General features: G+C 47.5%; 1 protein-coding gene across 2 annotated transcripts in view; it reads right to left on the reverse strand.

Moving 5' to 3' along the window:
• The window catches only part of CPNE2 (copine 2), a 975302-nt gene that overhangs the window by 593754 nt on the left and 364691 nt on the right, over positions 1-16857 (reverse strand). The window lies entirely within an intron of this gene.

Here is a 16857-nt window from a genome sequence, read left to right on the forward strand (position 1 = left end):
TAGCTTTCAGCTTCTAATTTTAGTTATCCTGTGGTAGGTTGAAACACTTATATATGGTTGGTGCTGTTTTGTAAAAACAAAGTGCATAAGCCTACATTTTTAGTAGGAGCCCAATGCCAGCATGATGTGGTTGCTTGAATACCAAGGTTGTCTTCCATCACCCTACACTTCCTGCCTTTTAATTTCACTCTGGCTGGTTCTTTTTCATCCCTACATTCTGACTGCCCCAGTAATGTTGTCAGTTTCCCTCTTCACTGAATGTAACAATACTGGGGTATGAGTATGTCTGGGGGAGAGGATTTACTAGCTGATTTCATGTGGGCCCTGCAATACTAATGAGGCTGTTAAACTGAATTACTGACCCCATCAGAAATAAAGGTTCAGGCAACTTGTAATGAGGCCCAAATTCATCCCCTGTAACCACCAAGAAAGCACATAATACAATGGAGCCTAACTCAACGGGCCGTGAGATCATATTGAATAGAAAACTGCAATAGAATGTATTTATTTATTTATTTGCAGATTTATATAGCGTTGTCTCGACCCGAAGGTTTTGGAGCGCTTTACATGTGCACCAGTTGCATTACACAAGGACACATATATTTTTTTTTTGGTAGGCACGGGGAGATTAAGTGATTTGCCCTGAATCACAAGATGTGGAGTCGACCCCGAAGCTCGAACCTTGATTTCCCAGCTCCAAAATCGGCAGTCTAGCCGTGAGGTGCTGCTTGACTCTTCCTGGATCTTTCCAATGAATCAGAACACGAGACTCATATTAATTAGCATTAATTGGTACACTTGATTGGAGTCAGAATGTTACAAGATGCAAACTATATCAGTCCTGTGTTTTCTCTTCTTTGTAATTCATTTTGGTCTGATAAATAAGCCAGAGTAACTCTGGGTTCCATTTAAGACGCATAAAATGGTACCACTTTTGAATCAGTCCCACGGGACAACAGCTATATTAATACAACACAAATGGAGGCAGAAGGATGCACCCTAAAAAGCCAATACCATTAAGAGAGATGTAAATGCTCCATGGGGCTGAGGTAAAATATTATTGACAAAGTATCAATTCAATGGCTGAAAGAGGCTTGTCAAAGAAAGCCCATTGCTTGAAGGGTCAGATCCAAGGCTCACTCTATGTACTTTTAAAGTAACAGGTATGTTTGATAGTTCATTTGTCAAAACCTACAAAGTGAGCTCAGGAGGCACAGTCAGGAAAATGTATCAGAGAGAAGAATAAATTAAAACATAAAGCAAGCATGTGTTTGGGTTTTGTTCTCAAAGTGCACTGTCAGTCTTTTGTTTTTTTATTTTTTTTATTTTACAGCCACAGACATAGATACATTACATCAAGAAAAAAGATTCAGAAACAAGATACCAATAATCGTTTGCAGAGCACATAGGAGCATAGAAAAAATAGAACAGTTATGGACATATCCATTTACAAGCACCACAAAAACAATAAAAAACAGTCATATAGAGAAGAGAATAGAGAAAATACTTTAAATCCTTAATCCCATTGAAGGCTAGACCATATCCTTTTAAATTTTAACCAGGACCGACGACCTCTAGCTTTGGCTAACGCTATCTCCATTTCGTAGATTTCCCTTAGTAAGACCCAAAATTCATTAATACTTGGGCTCGTACTTTGAATCCAAGAGCGAGTGATACATAAACGAGCACAGGCAGAGATAATTGAAGCAAAAGGTTTTGTAAGACAACCCAGCTCTGAAAATATTCCCAATACCAACTCTTTCTCGGAAACCGGGTTGTCATATCCAACCCAAGTTGCAAGAGCTATATTGGACCAAAATATTTTCAACACTGGACATGTAATAAACATATGGCTTAAATCTGCAGCAAATTCTTGACATTTCGGGCAGTGTGAATTAGCAGCAGTTGAATTATTAGCCCATTTAGAAATTCACTCTGGAGTATAATACAGCAAGAATATAATTCTATATTGCTGAAGGTTCAGGTTAACTGATGTAACTGCAGAGCCTATAGATTCCAGACATCCCTGTACCTCCTCTTTAATTATATTACAATTAAAGATGTGGCTTAGTTTAGCCACTAGCTGTATGCCATTGTCACTGACAACTGCTATGAATTTCTGTTGAGTTTTGCCTATAGTTCCTCGACTAGTAGTACAAAAAAATACAGACAAAACCTCGCAGGGACTGGTCAGCTCTAACAGTCCCCGACCACGAGTAAAATAATCCCTTACTTGCAAATACTTATAAAAATAAGTTTGTGACAAACCAAATTCTTCTGTGAAATATGAAAAAGATCGGAATCCCTATCCTTCGTATAGATGGCCTAACTGTGTCACACCCTTACATTGCCATTCTTTCCCGGCATGATCATGAAATATATGAGACAGCAGGGGATTCCCCCATAATGCAATATATATGTGTAAGTCAGGTAATGCATATACCTTACAGATTTCATGCCATATATTGGTAATGTCCCAGACTACCTTAAATCGTACCCGCTTGCAGTAGTTAGGATCAAATGTTTTGTACAATAGAAACCCAGTGCTAGGTCCACAAGCCAACTGGTATGAAAGCCAGCTAGCACTAGTTTTGGGTCCTTTAAGTAAACTCTGTTTTCAATCAGTGAATGCAGCCAAAAAATACAATTTAAAATCTGGAAGTTTAAAACCGCCTTTCTTGTACGATAATTTTATATATCGAATAGTTCTCCTAGCACACCAGTAGCCCCCGATAAAGCTGCCTACTGCACTATCTAAACACTTTTAAAAAGTTTGTGGTACCCTTAATGGGATTGTACGAAAAAAATACAAAAACTTCGGAAGAACGTTCATTTTAACCACGCTACATCTCCCATATCAGTTCAGTTCAAAAGTCTTTATTTCGAATATCAATTCATAAAAGACAGTACATAGAAAAACACCATTATTTTGTAAAATCATAATAATAATCATCCTCTAAAAGTTTGCCACATTTTAAAAAAGATATTAAACAATTTGATAGACAGTTTAATAAAGACTTCGAGTTATGATAACAATCTACTTTATAAAATGTATAAAAAGAATAGGCATTAAGAGACATTGGGGTTTCTAGTTCGAATAATCCAGGCCCAGCCTAGATACTTGGCCACACCAACCACCACCATCTCTGATGTGTTAGAGCGAAATATCCTCATGGCTTCTAAGAACCCTTTAATTTCAAGATTATTACAAATGGGTTTAAGCCATTTCAGCCGCGGAACACGGTAGGCTGGGCATGCAAAGAAAAAATGACCCAAACTTTCCGGGTGATTAGGGCACCAAGGACAGATATGATTTGTATTCCCAGACCATTTCCCGGCAAAGGAATTGACTGGGAGTGATCCGACACGGAACTGGTGGTATAATTTCCGGTCGAGGGTTTTGGTGATCACATCCCAGTAAGATTCTAGAGAAGGGGTCAGTTTATATACCAGAAAATGCCCAGTTAGGTTAGAAGCATCCGACTGGGCTACTGCTAGATGTTTTATTGTGGCCCAGTATAAATCCTTGAAGTCCTGCTTAGAGGGAAAAAGGGAATCCCCCGGGTTGGACCAGAGGTGGTTGAGACCCATCTCATCCAGCACAGATTTTACTTCCCTTAACCAAGGGATTTGGGAAGCCCCCCACAATGACCTAACTTCATCCAATTCCTTGGCGAATAGGCTAAGCTCAGGAATAGTCCAGAGCCGTCGCCAAAGGGCCACCAGACGGAAACGAGCCATGTCATTGAAGGGTTTGCAACCCAAATCTAACAACAATGGTTTGGTGGGTGTAGATTGGGGAAGACCCACCAGATTGCGCAAAAATTTGTTTTGTGCCTTAACGAGGATAGACAGATCTTTATACCCCCACACATCAGCGCCGTATAATATGGCTGTATTAATTTTCGCTTCATAAATTTTTATCACTGGGGCAATACGTTTGGTCAGGGACTTTTTTTGCTTCTGTAATAAGCAGCCCGAGAGGCGGACAAACTTAAGATAAAGAGAGAGCCTCAATCTGGGGTTTCCAGCTAAAACGGTAGTCCATGGTCACACCCAAATACATCATTGTATCCACTTGTTCAATCAGGGTACCATTCAAAGTAATGGAAGTTTTAATAGGGCTTTTATTACTGAAAACCATAAATTTTGTTTTGTCTGTGTTGATCTGCAGATCATTAACCCTGCAAAACTCAGCGAACCTGCTGAGGGCTATTTGCAACCCCCTACGAGTTTTTGGGTTGCAAATAGCCCTCAGCAGGTTCGCTGAGTTTTGCTGGGTTAATGATCTGCAGATCAACACAGACAAAACAAAATTTATGGTTTTCAGTAATAAAAGCCCTATTAAAACTTCCATTACTTTGAATGGTACCCTGATTGAACAAGTGGATACAATGATGTATTTGGGTGTGACCCTGGAGTACCGTTTTAGCTGGAAACCCCAGATTGAGGCTCTTTATCTTAAGTTTGTCCGCCTCTCGGGCTGCTTATTACAGGAGCAAAAAAAGTCCCTGACCAAACGTATTGCCCCAGTGATAAAAATTTATGAACCGAAAATTAATACAGCCATGTTATACGGCGCTGATGGCCGTCATCAGGGTGTCATCTGCAAAGATCAACATTGAGTATTTAAACCCGCCCAAGGATGGTGCATCGGTCGGGGTATCAGAAATTTTTTTTACAACCTGATTGATAAACAAAAGGAATAAGGTGGGTGCCAACACGCATCCCTGTCGCACACCGCGTGTAACTGGGAAACTATCAGTCACCTGCCCTTGCTTACCCCATCTCACTTTGGCGAAATTTTCTTCATGGAGTCTAATCACTAAATCAAGAAGTTCAGGAGGCAGACCCATGAGTCTAAGGGATTTCCACATTTTCTCTCTGGGTACTAAATCGAAAGCCGATTTAAGGTCCACAAAAGCGGCATAGATGGCGCCACCACCCAGCTTGACTACCTTCCAAAACAACATGTTGAGTATAAAGACCTGATCTAGGGTACTAGTACCTACTCTAAACCCAGCTTGCATAGGGGACAAAATATTTTCTTGCTCCATCCACCCCTGGATTCTCACAAGTACCATCCTGGCAGCTATTTTTTGGATAGAATCTATCAGGCTTATGGGGCGATAATTCCCCAGGACTGAGCGGTCTCCTTTTTTAAATACTGGTAGGATCTCCGCCCCTTTCCAGGAATTCGGAATCCTTGCCCCTGCAGCAATAGCATTCACAAGCATGGTTATGTAGGGAACCCAAATGTCTAAGTTCATTTTAAAAAGATCAGAGGATATTGCGTCCATCCCAGGCGCTCTACCTGCGTGGACTGTACCCAAAGCGTACTTCGTATCAGAGATATTAAAAACAAGCGAACAGACAGGGTTAGAAGGCAAAACTACGTCCAACTCTTGATGAGGATCCTGATCCACATCCGGAGCTCTGAACTGCGATGAATAGAAAGCCACCCAGTCTTCCACGGAGACATGATTCACGGGGGTTTTGGAATCCTGATTCGCGCCCCACTTAACTATTTCCCAAAACTTAATTTGGTTTGATGTTAGGCATGCCGAAAGGAGCTCTGACCAGTGTCGGTCCTCCCACTCCTTCTTTGCGGCCCATAGCGGTTTTTTATAAAATAGCCGGGCCGTTCTAATAACTGCAATGTCTCTAGATTTAATCGCAAAGATCAGTCTACTGTGTGCAACCCTACAACTTCTGGGACTCGAAGTCCGGTCCCAATTGCTCGCAGCCCTGCAGCACACGGTTCAACCTCTGACACGGTCCAGAGTTCCCTTATGGCAAGAATAGCGCAGCGGGTACCGCAAGTTGTAGAAGGAAAAACGGCTAGGAGAGCCCACAGCAACAACCAGCAAGGTCCTTGAAATATCCAGCGGTGACCAGCAATGGCGAAGCTTTTCAATGTGGGAGCTGGGCGTGGCTAGCAGGGAGAGCGGCCAGGTGACTGGAGGCACGGTATTCCGGGGCTTCTGGGACTCGAAGTCCGGTCCCGATTGCTCGCAGCCCTGCAGCACACGGTTCAACCTCTGACACGGTCCAGAGTTCCCTTATGGCAAGAATAGCGCAGCGGGACCCGCGGAGCGGGTACCGCAAGTTGTAGAAGGAAAAACGGCTAGGAGAGCCCACAGCAACAACCAGCAAGGTCCTTGAAATATCCCGCGGTGACCAGCAATGGCGAAGCTTTTCAATGTGGGAGCTGGGCGTGGCTAGCAGGGAGAGCGGCCAGGTGACTGGAGGCACGGTATTCCGGGGCTTCTGGGACTCGAAGTCCGGTCCCGATTGCTCGCAGCCCTGCAGCACACGGTTCAACCTCTGACACGGTCCAGAGTTCCCTTATGGCAAGAATAGCGCAGCGGGACCCGCGGAGCGGGTCCTGCAAGTTGTAGAAGGAAAAACGGCTAGGAGAGCCCACAGCAACAACCAGTAAGGTGCTTGAAATATCCCGCGGTGACCAGCAATGGCAAAGCTTTTCAATGTGGGAGCTGGGCGTGGCTAGCAGGGAGAGCGGCCAGGTGACTGGAGGCACGGTATTCCGGGGCTTCTGGGACTCGAAGTCCGGTCCCGATTGCTCGTAGCCCTGCAGCACACGGTTCAACCTCTGACACGGTCCAGAGTTCCCTTATGGCAAGAATAGCGCAGCGGGACCCGCGGAGCGGGTACCGCAAGTTGTAGAAGGAAAAACGGCCAGGAGAGCCCACAGCAACAACCAGCAAGGTCCTTGAAATATCCCCCATATATACTGAGAGGTAGTCGGTGACAATATCGCAATTTTGCCACTACTTGCTTCAACAATGGTTTGTAATTTAGTGCAATAACATCATTAACTTGGCTACTGAGACAGACTCCCAGATATATTGCCATTCTTGTGACCCCTAGGTCTGCTGGAGGCCTTTCGGGATGAAAATTCAAAATTGTCTGTTTTATAGCCGGAAAAAGAGCCAAATCACTGGGCCTCATGAGTGATCGAAAAAAGATAGCGATATCGTCCGCATGCATAGGCGGTTAGTGTTAGATCCTACCTGTTAAAGGGAACCGGAAGAATTTCAGCATTAGACAGTAAGTGCTTGATAAAAGGCTCAATGTAAATAGCGAATGATAATGGGGATAACAGACAACCTTGCCTTGTACCCCTTTGAACAGAAAAAAAAGATGAGGAATAGCCATTAAGTTTAACTGCAGCTGTTGGGCTTCTATACAATTTCTGTACAGCCGAGATAAACCTTTGACTGAGACCTGTTGAAGACATTGTTGCCCATAAAGATCCCCAAGTTGCTCGGTCAAACGCCTTCTCGGCATCCAACATCAAAATCCCCAACTGCTGGCCCGATTGACCCGAGACATCAAATGCAGCAATCGACGTATTGATATGCGCAGCCGTGTCTCTTCCAGGAACAACACCGTGTTGCTGCTCCGAAACTAATAAATGAATAACGGAGGTCAATCGTGAAGCGAGAATTTTAGAAAAAAGTTTAGCATCAGCATTAATCAATGCTATAGGCTGATAGGAGCTCACGTCATCTATAGGTTTCCCCTTTTTAGGAAAAAAAAACAATATTAGTAGCATTCCAAGAATAGGAAACTTCTTCCTTTTGCATGATTTCATTACATAACGCAAGGAAGATGGGGATCAGTATAATTTTAAATGTTTAAAGAATTCGAGCTGGATCTTATCCTCGCCAACTGTCTTGCCAGCCGGCAGAGCATTAATTGCTTCCTCAACTCGACATCCATTTGCAAAGGCTTAGAGAGTCCAAAACTTGCCTAGACAACCTGTTGATAAATCAATTGTTCGCCCGAATCCTTTACGGCAATAGCTTTATCATGCTGTCGCTCCAAATCTAGACAAAGCTTTTGTTCCTGGTCCAGCAGGTGAAGGGCCTGCCGATTTTGTTTAATAATGTATTGCAGCTTAACCCCTCTTACATAAGCTTTCAGACAATCCCATACTATTGCAATTGGCGCAGTGCCCCAGTTGTTATCTATATACTTCTCGAGTGCGGTTTGATCTTAGCTTGCCTTAACATAATTTGAGAATCCTGTGTGTTTTTACGAGATGGACTGTATACATGTTGGCTTCTTCCACTGCAACCACTTGTTGCTGTAGGTCAGTGACTTCCGAAGAATGCTGGCTGACCTTGATTGTTACCTCCACCAGAGCTTGCTTAATTTCGCTACTGTCGCCTTTAGCTTGCTGATAGTATACCTGAGCTTTGGCTCTCTGAGTGTACAGTGCTTGCATAATACTACAGAGTGAGGGCTCCTTGCCGCTCATCTGTTCCTGATTATTAGCATAAGCACCTACTTCCAGCATAATTGATGATGGCCATGCAAAGTTTGAAGCTGAGGGCAAAACTAAAGATGTTGAAGATTCACTAAGAGCGGCAGATGCAGTTTCCAATGCTTATATTGTATTATACATCCTGCTATCAGATTCCCCTGGCTGGCGACAGAGACCAATATCACCGTTACGAGCAATAACTATGGTGCCTGGAGCGTTTACTAATGCTGGCTGCTCAAAGTCGGCTCGTCTCTCCCTTTGCCTCTGGCAGTTCTTTAGGAGTAGTTGCAGTGCTACTAGCATTTGATAGCCTAGAGATAATGTTCTTCACTTCGCCTTTTGAAGTGACACATTTGTGCAACGGACTGATCCCTGAACCAACTTTGGCAGTGGTAGCTGAAGCCTCCTTCAGTCGCCCCATTACATCAATCACTTGTTGCTTTACTCCTCCGCCGCTGCCCTTACCACCTTTTCCTGCCCTGACAACTTTTGAGCTTTTGACTCTAGCACCTCTCCCCCTGCTGGGGTTATTAATTTTTGGATAGCCGGGATCCCTTGACTCATATAAAGTCCTACTCGGATGGTCCGCATAGGTATTGTATTGATTATTCTCCCAGCCTTGCACCGGATTGAGCCACTCTGTGTCAGAAGTCCATTCAGTTAGGGTTTGGATTGGCCCAGCAGCCCCGATATTAGCCACAATATTAGCAACAGTTTCAGCAGGACTACAAACTGATTGTTCTGCAAAATCCCCTCCGTTATTAGTGACACCATTTCCTTTTCCTAGATTCACACCTATTAACTGAACGACAGTGTCAGTGGAGTCCTCTAAAATTAATCCAGTAAAACCAGCAGTTGTAGCAGTTGTGGTTAGCTAACCGTCGTGTTGTCAATTAGGCTATCTCTTGTGCTTGCAGGACCATCTTTCTCTACTTGATTTTCAGGTACTGCATCGCGTGCCAGGCTAATAGCTACCGATTCAATTGTCTTGCCAACTTCTTGAAAAAATAGCAGCTGGGGGGCGTTGGAGATACATTCCTAGTGTTGACTATGCTAACTTAACCAGCCTCGTCACCCCTGCCATCCTGTACTGCAGCGTTTAGCACTCTTCAGCCATCACAACACCCAGAATGGAGTTCTCGGACCCGCATAACCGAGTACTTCGGTTGCTCTCCCAGATCGGAGCAACTTCAGGATTGGTTTCCCGAGCTGTGACCCAGCCCCAGCCCCAGCCCCAGACCCGGTGGTAATATTGCCTTCAGTCGAGGGGGTGCAAGCTGACAATATTGGCTCACCTGTTGACAATGTATTGACGTTGCCCCCTCCGTCCTTATCCTTGCCTGCACTGCCCGCAGTTTTACTTGCTGTAGTTGGGGCTTCATTGCGCCGTCGTTTAGCAGTGCATGGAGGAGCTATGTCAACCCCCTGCACTTCCTCTAAGAGCACAACTGAACGTTGTCTGTATCCGTGGGTCCGAGTGGAGTGCTCAGCAAGTGTTTGTACCATTTGTAGAGGAAAGGGGGGGCCGCTCGGCCCCCGCACGTATGGCAGGACACCGACCCCCTCCAAACCCTGCACTCTCGGTGGTGGGGCGTGCCCCTCCGCTGCGTCTTGATGACGCGGCGGTCGCGCCCGGTCACCGATTGGTGCTGGCTCCTGCATTGACCCGGAAGCAATCCAATTGCTTCCGGGTCAATGGGGGGGAGCCAGAGGGGGCGGACCAGTTGTAATTGGCCTGCCCCCAGAAGGGTTAAAAGGCCGGGGGAGTGCGGGAGGCACCCACTTGTTCCCGCGCTCCCCAGGCTTTCCCATCGCCTCACCGAGGCGCCAGATAATTTTGTGTTTATCATTACAGGTTTGACCACGTCGTGAAGGCCCTGGAGAAGCGTGCTAATTGGATCGCGTCTGGAGTGAAGGTGAAGCGAGCCTTGTACGACCCTTGTCTAGGATCGGCGTCCCGGAGGAGCGTACTGATTCAAAGTTTGACCGCGCTGTGACGGTCCCGGAGAAGTGTGCTAATTGGATCGCGCCGGGAGTGAGGGCGAAGCGAGCCTTGTCCGAGCCTTGCCGAGGATCGGGAGGAGCATACTGATTCAAAGTAAGGCAGGGTGTGCAGGCAGTGGGGGCCCGGACAGAGTGGGGCATTGTGGGGGCAATACGGACCCAGAGCGATCGGAGGCTGTGTTTAGTCCGAGGCGCTGTTGTTGCGGCTGAGGGCACCGGTTGAGTGAGCGGGAGATCCCGATTTCTAATCTCAGCGGTGTCTCCTGGGTCTGTAAGCGGAGGCGCTGGGGCGAAGCAGGCTCGGGCTGGTTAGTAAGTGGATGGGAGACCGTGTGGGGACAAAAAAGGATAATACTATTGGTTTATGAACACTTTCTGTGATTCTGGGCAAATCACTTAATATCCCTATGCCTAAATGTGGAAAGTAAATACGGTGCTCATTTGAAGAGCTCCAAGGCTCAGGTTAGTTTGGAGCAACAGTGAGAGGAGAGGCAAGTGTTTTTTTCTTTGCAGTACTGTTCAGACAGGGATTGCTCGCATTAAAGATATCCTTCTTTATAGGGGTCTGTGCTTGACATCAGGATCACAGCTTCATATCTTGGTGGGTCTGCCCAATTTTCAAGGGACCTCGCTATTAAAGACGGCGCAGCTATAAGGTGGCAATTTAGTCTTCATATGTGACAGCGCTGCATGCTAATTTTCTTTTCATCATAGGCTATCATCGAAGGGGATGTTGCGGTCGGAGCTAACGGAGAGTGGCACGGTGGACAACGTTACCAGAGGACATAGGCAGGCCTGCATTTCACTGCTTCTGTTGGGCTGCCGGGCTAGAGTGCGTTAGAGTGCGCTCGCCCAACACACCAGGCAAGCTGGTGGGTCGCAGTCACAGTGCATGGTGCCTACGGCCAGTCTTTGTGCCTCCAACTAGGTGCAGGTAAAGCCAGGCAGGCTCTGGTGGTGCAGGGACACATAGTGCTCATAGGTGAGCATAAAGTGTAGGTAGTTTAACTGTTGCACAACAATAAGAGGATGTCTAGCGGATGTAGCGCTAAGCGCTCCCGCATGGAGCATATACTGCAGGGCATGATGCGCAAGATAACAGCAATGGACAGGAGATGGGGGAAAGTGGACCAGATAGGCAAGAGCGTGGCAGAGCTCAGACAGAGGTTTGATGAACAGGCGGGCCATCTGGGAGACCCAAGCGAATAATAGTGACCCCGCAGCCCAGGGGGAATTGGATGCTTTGCCTAAGCGGGTCAGGGCTAAGAGGGGTAGCGTTCGGGTCCCCAAGCGACAGGGAGAGGGGGGCTTTCTGGGGAGGTCCCTGAGGGAGGGCTTACACTGCTGGTGGCTCCTATGCCTGCTCCCATAATCCCGACAAGTGTACCGGTAACACCGGCTCCGGCCTCACCAGCGCCAGCACCAAGCATAGGGCCTTAGGTGGTCCCAGCGGTAGTCCCGGTATTACCCGTGTCTAACCCGACATCTATTCCGGTACCCGGCATGAGATGCCCCATGCCAGTTTCAGCACCTCCAGTGGCCGGTCAGGTACCTCCAGAGCTGGCAGCGCAGATGGCAGCTGTACTCCCTTGGCTAGGCATAGGCGGGATGTTACCTTCTGCAGTGGGCGCCAAGGAGGTGGGAGAGGACCCCTCGACGGAGGCCCAAAAAATGGTAGCAAAGATCATGATTGATCAGGGTGGCGGGGGGGGGGGGGGGGGTCAAGCGCGCCCATTACTCCACATGCAACATGTCCGGGCAGCGACTCTGGAAAAGACAAGATTGTTGAACCAACGCGAGCCGCAGAAAGTGGTAAGGAGGTGGCATTACCTGTGCTGGGGGAAGGTACAATACTGTCCAGGAGGGAAAATCTGGCTCAGCATGTAATGCAAGAAGTGAAGGATTTGATCTGGACGGGCAAATATGTCAATATCTTTTCTTGGGTAGTTGATAACAGGGAAATGGAGTATGCTAGGAAACAGAAGGACTGGATGTTGCCTAGAGAATGGCGGGGTGAAATGGCAAGATTCAGGTTGGAGGAGTCATTGATCAATTGGATTAGAGCCTTTTCTGTGTTTATCGCGATTACAGCCGAGCATTTCCCTAATTTGCAGGCAGAGATGGCATGTTACCAGAGTAGGATCACAACTTTCAGAGATATCTATGGGGGGGAAGGGTGGAGGGAGTATGACATGAGTTTCAGGAAGGCTAAAGAGTTTAAACCCTCACTCTCATGGGATCGGGTGGATTCCATTTCATGGTATGGCCAGTTTAGGGCCAGGCAACCAGGGAGTGCGGGGCCAAGTTGGAGCAAAATCTACCCCTCCAAACACCAGCAGCCCTTTCAGCCACCACAGGGGGGTGGCACGGCCACTAAGTCGGGGGGGAAGTGGTGGGCGAAAAGGGGTGTGCTGGGATTTTAACAAGCGTACATGCACCAGGACACAAAGCACTTGTAAGTTCAGGCACGCATTTTCGATTTCTAACCAACCTTCCCACCCAGAAACACCCTGCCGCACTAAAGGTAACACCTCTGGAAACAGGGGAAGAAAGAAACAGAATTAGGGGGGGAGGCTGGTTGGTAGCTCATTCACCCATTGATGTTCTGGCTATGACTCCTTGGCTGAACAGGTACCCAGACCATGCCTCTGCGGGGATGTTGCAAGAAGGTTTTTTGCAGGGCTTTAGGATCCCAGCGATGGGATATACCGGAACACCAGAATGTAGGAATCAACTCTCAGTTAGGCACAACCCAGATGTGGTGGCGACACGCCTGGGTAGGATAGCCGATCCTTTAAATGACATCCATGTACCTGATTTTGTTTGCTCGACCCTCGGCGTGGCCCCAAAGAAGGAGGAGGGTGAGTACAGGTTCATGGGGCGCATCATTAAACAACGCTATAAATGAAGACATTTGTAGTGTTAAGTAGGCGTCTTTTGACCAGGCAGTGGATATGCTGAGGACTCTCGGACCTGGAGCCTTGCTGGCCAAGTCAGACATTAAATCTGCTTCTCTTTTCAAGGAAAATTCTATATGGATATGTGTATGCCCATGGGTTGTTCTGTTTCATGCGCCTACTTTGAGAAATGTAGTTTCTTTCTGGAATGGGCTTTTTAGGCAAACAACAGGACACCACCACGTCATGCATTACCTGGATCACTTTCTCTTTCTGGGGTCGGCGGGCTCACGGGAGTGTGCGTGGGCATTGCAGGAATTTTGCGTGCTCATGTGGGCTTTTGGGGTCCCGCTGGCACCTGGAAAGATGGAGGGTCCAGCAACCACATTTGAATTTTTAGGCATAGAATTGGACACAGTGGAGGGTTGTTTCAGGTTGCCCACAGACAAAATCACGAAATTTAGAGCAGCTCTCCAGCAATGTTTGGTTAAAGAAAAAGTGACGCTCCAGCAGCTTCAGCAGACTGTGGGCCAGCTGAATTTCACACTAAGAGTAATACCCATGGCATGCCCCTTCTCCCGCTCAATCTCGCAGGCCATGACGGGCCTGCGGGACAAACACCATTGCACTAGATTGTCGGATGAGGTCCGCCAGGACATGCGTATATGGATTGCATTTCTGGAGGGTTTCAACTGCAGAGTAGTGTGGTGCGGTCCCCCCACTACATCTGCTGAGTTAGGTCTATGGATTGACCCTGCGGGCAGTGTGAGGTTTGGCTCCATACTTGGAAACAAGTGGGTGGCCCAACGGTGTCCAGTTTGGTGGGAGGAGAGCGGCTTGACAGCTAACATCGGTTTCTTGAACCTATTTCCAATCAGGGGTGCATTAACAGTTTGGCCTGATCAGTTGTGTAATCAATCTGTGATCTTCTGATCAGATAACATGACTGTAGTGGAATGTATCAACCAGCAGGCAGCACGGTGTAAGTTTATACTCCTCCTACTGAAGGAAATTGTGCTGGTTTGCATGAAACTGAATGTACAGTTTAGGGCCAAACATGTCCCAGGGGTGTTGAATAACGCAGCTGACGCACTCTCTCGCTTTAAGATGGAGGTATTCAGGGAGCATCTTCCATCCGCGGAGGCGACGCCTACACACTTCCCAACAACACTCTGGCAAATTGGTGCCCCCAGCTACAGACCTCATGGCAGCTAGCCTAGCGCCCAGGACCAGAACAGCTTACGAAGGGGCGTTTTTGTCTTATTGCTCCTTTTTGGGACGGGACTCGGTGGAGAAATGGCATCAGGAGGGGAATTTCACTCAGCACCTGGATGCTTTACATAAAGAGGGGCGCTCAGCAGCGACAGCTAGCAGACACATGGCAGACGTTTCTTTCTTTGCACAACTCAAGGGGGCCAAAGAGCCCACGAATAGTTACATCATGCGGAAGGCACTGAAGGGGTGGTGGCGCCTGCAAGCAACTGCCACAGATTCCAGACAACCGATAGCTTTAGAACGGCTGGCATCATTGTTGAATGCCTTGTCTGACACCTGTAGTTCACCAGGGGAGGTACTCTTATTTAGAGCCGCCTTTGCATTGGCCTTTTATGGGGCATTCCAGGTGGGTGAACTGGTGGCTAGCAGCAAGCAGGACACACTAGGGGGTCTTCAGATGGAGCACACAAAGATACTGGGCGATACGCTGTTGATTACCATACGTAAATCAAAAAACGATCAGGAGGCCCGGGGGGGTGGGCTGGTACTGCGCCGTGCACAGACTAATCCTTGCTGCCCAGTGTTCCCTTTAGAGGCCTTCATAACACAGCGAGCAGGCGCATTGGAGGGAGCAATGTTAATGCATGGAGACGGCACCCCACTGAGCAGGTTCCAATTCCAAAGAGTGTTGGCAATGACAATTGGCAGGGCTGGTCTAAATGCCAAAGAGTTTGAGACGCATTCATTCAGGATAGGGGCGGCCACTGAAGCGACTGCTTGAGGGTTGCATGTGAACAGTGTGAAAAGGATGGTCTTCCAACTGTTACAAACATTATGTGCGGCTGCACATGTTGTGAGGTAACAAGTACGTTTCGCTGGCGCCTGTCTTGTTGTTTGCTTGTATTGCAGTTTCTCAAGCCTGTCACGCAGGGCGGAAACTATCGTCGGATCACCAACAGCAAGCAACTTCAGCACGACGGACCCAGGAGCATAGGAAGGAGACACAAGTGGTATGGGTGGTTGGACACTCATTTGTGAAGCGTGTTAAAACGATTTTCTTTTTAGGCAACTATAGACGGAGGGCGGAACAGGGAGGTTTCAAGGTTTCCTTTCATGGTAGGGGGGGTCTTTGCCTACGTCAGTTGAGGGGGTTCTTTACAGAATAACTGGATAGGCACATCCCGCCGCCCACAGTGGTTATCTTACATGTGGGTGGCAACGATCTGGTAACATTGGGCAGGAGGGTCCTGATGGAGGAAATAATCTCAGTAGTGAACTGGTTAGCTAAAATACGCCGAGGCTGCACCATTATGTGGTCTCAGTTGATTCCTAGGCTGAGTTGGAGGGGGGACGACTCTGTTAATGCGTTGAATCACTCGATAAAGAGGATCAACAACAAGATAGAGAAATTATTTTGATCACCTCACCTGCAGAATATACCACATGGGTGCATCTGGGGGGAGCATTTCTTCTTGCAAGATGGGATCCACCTGACTCGGCAGGCTACAAACTTTTTATGGATAATATTTTGGCATGGCTAGGAGGATTCTAAGTAGGCATGATCTTTCAGTGGAGGAGGATAAGGGGGGGCCAGATAGTCGGTCAACTACGCTGGCCTGTGGCGGTAAGGTCATGATCGGTGAGCAGTCAATTTAAGGCCCTTAGCACCATAGTCACCATTCTTGAATGGGGTCGCCCAGGAGGAGGGGCAACTGGTCTCTCCAAGAACTCCAGGGGCGGTACATCCGCTTGGTTGGATGGGTGCGGGGGAGGGGGGAGTCATGCTCTCTTTGGGCTGGTTAGCCACCCCGCACGTGCACTATGACGTCATTAAATGGCACAGAGTGCAAGGGCCCTCCTTTAGGTTAATGGAGTTCACGGAGCGTACGGGGTTAACCGGGAGGGAGGGGGGGGAGTACCCTCTCGGTAAACAGGCCCTCTGCGCATGGCACTCATACGTGAGGGCGTAGGTGGTTAATAAGGATCTGACACCAGTTAGCGACCTTGCCGTTGGCCCATAACTAGGATAGCAGAAAAAGTCATAAGTAGGATGTTAGATTCGGTTAGGAAACATGCTGTATTAGACATTTGTTAAGGTTAGCCTTTGATACCTGTCTACATTCATTGTAATCTAATGTCAAGATTTTTCTGCATAAATGCTTGTGTAAATATTGTTTATTTCAATTTTAATTTGTTTTCATATTTTAATAAATAAGGCCGGGGGGTCGCGTGACCCCCGCCTTCCAAAGAAACTCTTCTCAGGTCTAAATTGCTTTAATTGTTTAATTAGGGGTGGTGCCCAAGGCGGGGAGGGGGATGGCCGGTGTCCCTGACCATACGTCTGAGGTGCCTGTAGCAGAGCTGGCAAGGAAATCCACCGTGCAGCACGGCTCACGTAGACTTCTTTCTTCACTGTAAAAATATGGCACCTTTGTTCTACGAGCACAC

This window comes from Lissotriton vulgaris, chromosome 12 (genome assembly GCF_964263255.1).
Source record: "Lissotriton vulgaris chromosome 12, aLisVul1.2, whole genome shotgun sequence".
NCBI lineage: Eukaryota > Metazoa > Chordata > Amphibia > Caudata > Salamandridae > Lissotriton > Lissotriton vulgaris.